We start from the raw sequence: 4,803 nt of genomic DNA on the forward strand, positions 1-4,803 counted from the left end.
TTGAGAAAGATGTCAGTTCTTCCATACCATAAGCAGCCCAGAGGACCTCAGGCAAGACACTTCCTTCTCTCCAAGCCTTAATTTTTGCTAGTTCAGAGAGGCTAAATATATTAAAAATCTTGAAAGGCTTAGCTTATAGCCATGGCAGCCAGAGCAAAACCTCAGAGAGGCAGGGAGTACTGGTGATAGACGTTTCTTCCCAAATAGCAAAAAGACCTTGACATTGCGGGAGCAAATCTTCCACAATGGTAAGAGCAGAAAGTCCTATGAAAATCCTCTGCAAGTCAGAAGAAGCTTCAAAAGAATGATTCGGACTCCCTCACCAGCATGTCACCTAACTCCTTCCCTCTCAGCAGGTAGGGAAGGAAGGAGTTTTGTTATCGTGGTGTTTCTCATTAGCCAAACTAGTTAGTGCTTTCAAATTCCCTGTCTAGACAGGAGATTTGAATTTCTGTCTTGAGAGGACCTAGCAATGTTTTACCAAACCCAAATTACTTTTGAATAATCTTATTTGAAAATCATATGTGTGATAGCAGGATCAGGTAAATGAGAGGCCAGGTTGCATTCTCCTTCAGCTTCTTCAAAAAATTAAGTTCAACACCTGCAGGATGTCAAACCAATACAGCACCAAGACTGTTCTTTTGCTGATTTCTCTATTTCCACAGTCTCTCCCTTCTGCACCATTCTTCAGCCTATCCTAAAAGATGGTTTAGAGTGACACTGTAATCATTACTTCTCTATATGTAATGTACTGTTGCCAGGTTGGTTATGAAAGATGAGATGCTGTTGTGCTTCAGCATTTGCTCTATGTGTGTGAGGGGAAACTACAGACCGTGGGCTGCTAATTGTACATAACCTCCACAGGCAGAGTTCATGTCGCTTTATAATGAAAATGCTGTTGTGTTTGGGGGTGGGAAAACTGAGATGAACTGACTTGACCTGGTTATTATGCTTTATTTGGTTATTATGATCCCAAAGATCAGCAAAAGTGATAGGGACATCAAGTAAGCCCCTGTCCAGTGACTTCTTTGCCAGGGAATACAAGGATATTTTGGAGCTCTTCTATCCCCAATGGAAAGTGCTTGACTATGAGGGCAGTAACAACCTACTTCTATAACTTTTTTTTTGTTACTTTACTCTGTGTGTGTCTGCTACTCTACATTATAGAATAAAAAAAATAAAAAATAAAAGAGGAAAGCTGACTTTGCTTCTTGGACTTGGTTGTTTTCCACACCAACCAACCATTTTAAAATTAAAACCAAACCAGCAAAATTTTTCAACATCCCAGAGAAATGAATGTCTTTACTTAGATATTGCAGTACAGAACACCAGATCCCTTCAACAGTGTTTAGAAAAATCAGTGAAACTGGTGCAGAAGATGTCAAAAATATCTGGGCTGAGAGCATGGATTGGCTTTTTTTTTTTTTTAGTAAAAGCAAGGCATTAGCATATTAATGAGGGGGAAAAAGAACCCTAAAATAAATTATTAAAGAGGGAAACTTTCCTACTGGTGACTCACAACAGTGAAATCCTAGATATCCTGAAGTCAGTATTAATGAATTTTGCCAGCCTTTTTCTCCCAGATGGATTCTGCTAAAAGAAAACATGCTAATCCGGAGATTTGGTGGCTTCCTGTAAAAGAGATAAGAAAGCAATAAGAATACATCAGGATGAGTTCTGTGGTTACCGGCTTTTACTTTTGTTTATTGAACTAATCAGCTTCACTTTGGGATTCCTACTGTAAAGTTCCAAGCATCTGTACTTTTTGTTGTAGTTGATTGCTGTTAACAATTTGAGTTATCTTTTACCAGCAAGAGTCAATTTAATTCATTTCCAAGTCTTTTAACTTGTAACAGATGGATCAGAAAGTCAGGGTTAGAAAAGCAGTTGCAAACATGACAGCATGACGTAAAGCTTTTATGGGCAAAAGCCTGTGTCTCTGGGTTACTTGCTGTATGCTCAGATTTTTTCAAATATCAAACACTGAATAAAAATTCTTGTATTCATTTAGAAATCTGCCAAAATAAAAGAGCAATGGTTCATTTATATCAACCTTTGTACAGCTGAGGAGCTATAAAAATGTCTAAAAATAACATAATTTAAAATGGTGCTTGCAGTTTCAGATATCTTGGTACTTTCACATTTCTAGCGGGCAGTGGGAACAGGAAATGTCCTGAACTTGCTGGCAGTCTCCCCCTCCAGCTCTCAGTCCAGATTTGTCTCTCCATAAACCTTGGCAGGGTGAACAGGAGGAACACGAGGACCTGAACAGGACCCACTAAGGCAAGTAGGAGGAGTTACCTTCTGGTAAGTGTTTTCTTTACACATTGGTTCTTTGAATGGGTTTGAAGTTTGGGAGGTCGAGCCAAGATTTCCAGAAGGAACACAGGGGCATGCAGCTGGTGCTTGATTAAATAATTTATTATGTGTCTCGGTAACTTACAGTACTCAGGACCACCGTGAAAGGAATAGAGTTCATGGATACAGAAACACAAGTTGGACATAAAATAGTTTACCAAGTTTCTAGTGGTCTCTTGATGGGACAGTGCAAGGATCAGTTGTTGTTACAGTGGCTTTTTTTCCCAAGAAGACACAGGGAGTTTGTTTCTGGGACCACTGCATTACAGTGTCCTTGCAGTATGGGAGGATGCTTCCTTTGCAGACGAGAACATCTTCAGAGCTGAACATCAAATATGGCACATACTGGAATGTTTAATTTCCCTTGAAAAGACCCCTGGATCTGGTTCAGTACGATCACAGAAGAAGGACAAGATCTCCTATATCTGATCTTTGTAGCCCATGACTTAAAACCCCTCTCTTCTCACAAAAAGCCAGCTATCCTTAGAAAATTTCCAGTATTATGGAACAGGGCTGTGTTGTTAGCATTGTTAGCATAGTAAATATGTTATTTTCTGCCAAGCAATTAGCATGTCGACCTGATATTTGGCTCATGCCGATATGTCAGCTCTGCCACTGATCTGCAGATTGGGTGGAACCTTGATAATTATAGATAATTACAATGATCTATTATAGATAATTATGGAATAGCAGGCCAAATTCCTCTCTGCAGTTGCCCCACTTAACCCTGATGGTGTTAACACCATGGTTTGAGTGTGAAGCAAACCTTCAGCCTCTGCATTTGCATCTTGCAGTCTGCTTGTGAGTAAACACAACTTTGTAGGTCAGGAGTTCATCAGTTACAGCATCGACCACATCTTAATGCTTGAGATACTCACAGAGCCATTGCTCACGGTTATGGCCCTGTTATTAGGGATGCAGGCAATCTTCCACCTTCAAAAGCTTCCCACAAGAAAGAGCACCTTGACAAAAATAGAGCAGACTGTGTTTAGGAGAAAGTTGGAACTTAAAGCAGTGTATTTCATCATTTGCAGCTGCTGCTGTAACAACTAATTGCTTGCTTCTAACCAGATCATAGTTGTTTTCCCAGCCACACTTCATCCCACCTCCCGTGCCACGGCTGCACCAGAGGCTTCATTTGCAGCCACTGGGCCATCTGCAGGTGCAGGGAGAGCTTTTGGCTGTTCCTGAGGCATGTGCCACTCAAGCGACTAATAAATTGCTTAGGGAAAAGGCAGAGGGAGCCAGCTGGATCTGGCCCATGACTGGCAAGTAGACTACATGGCGTTCATGAATGAGCAAAGAGAGGCTCCTCTAGATTTACCCTTCTAAAGGATGAGTTACACAGAGAATAAAGCCGTTCAGCTATAGCAGAAGCAATGCTACAACCTCCTGGGAGGGATGTTGAATCTCCTGTCTGAGGACTTAGCTACTCTCCAGCTGGTAGGATCAGAGAAGAGGAGAATAAGCTTATCAAGTATGGTCGTTTAACACTTCCCGTGCCAGAAGCGCCATAGTAGGCTGATGATTTGCCCAGAATGGTTAATTCTCACAGAAGAGAAGGGGAGACACATCTTAAAAGCATAATAACCAGGGAGTAGCCTGAACACGCAGTGATGATGGGAAGGGTAATTTCATAAGGAGCTCAGAGGTCTACCTTGCAAGGGTGCTGGCCATCTGCAAAGACCATTTCTTAAGCTGAGTGATGGTTTTTCAACCTCTGGGGACTAGGAAGCGAAAGAATGAAAGTTAGCAGCAGGTGGAGAGTGCTTTGTGTTATGGTTTGGTTGGGTTTTTCAGCTGAGTCTATTCACTGAGGAACCAGACCCTCTGCATCCTTTTCCATCCCTGGGAGCCCGCGTAGCAGCAGCGCTGGGGGTTGTGGCACCAAAAGGCACTCAGCACCACCACAGCTATATTGACCAAATGGTACCCAACATGCCCTTCCAAAATTCTCACAGCAATGATATCGATACAGCAGATGAATCCCACAAACAGTTTGCCCTGAAGAGAGCTTTGCAATTATTTAGCAAAGCCTACAATCCACAGTATTTAGTTGTAGGAAGGTGTTTTCTTTGCCTGCATTAGGATGTGGTATTAAATGAGATGCTGCTATAAACTACTGAGCTGCTACTGATGTCAGCAGAGTGGTACTGATGAATTTGGCAGAAAAACTGTGTAATATAATTTGCTGCCGCTTGTCATCAGCACCACAGTCAACTTGTCAGTGTTACAAGTCCTGATTGTTCTTTTATCAGCAATAGAAGAATGTCATGAGGATTTCCTAAACATAAAAGGGTTCAGATGAAGGAAGTCTCTTAAAAATCATTTACAGTACCTTGAAGAAGCTTGAAGATGAAATGGGTTTAGCCCAAACCATATGCTTGTACTCACACACGTACAAACTAATTAAATAAAACGGCTCATGAGTGCTGAGCTTTGGGC

Source organism: Phaenicophaeus curvirostris, chromosome 2 (genome assembly GCF_032191515.1).
Source record: "Phaenicophaeus curvirostris isolate KB17595 chromosome 2, BPBGC_Pcur_1.0, whole genome shotgun sequence".
NCBI lineage: Eukaryota > Metazoa > Chordata > Aves > Cuculiformes > Cuculidae > Phaenicophaeus > Phaenicophaeus curvirostris.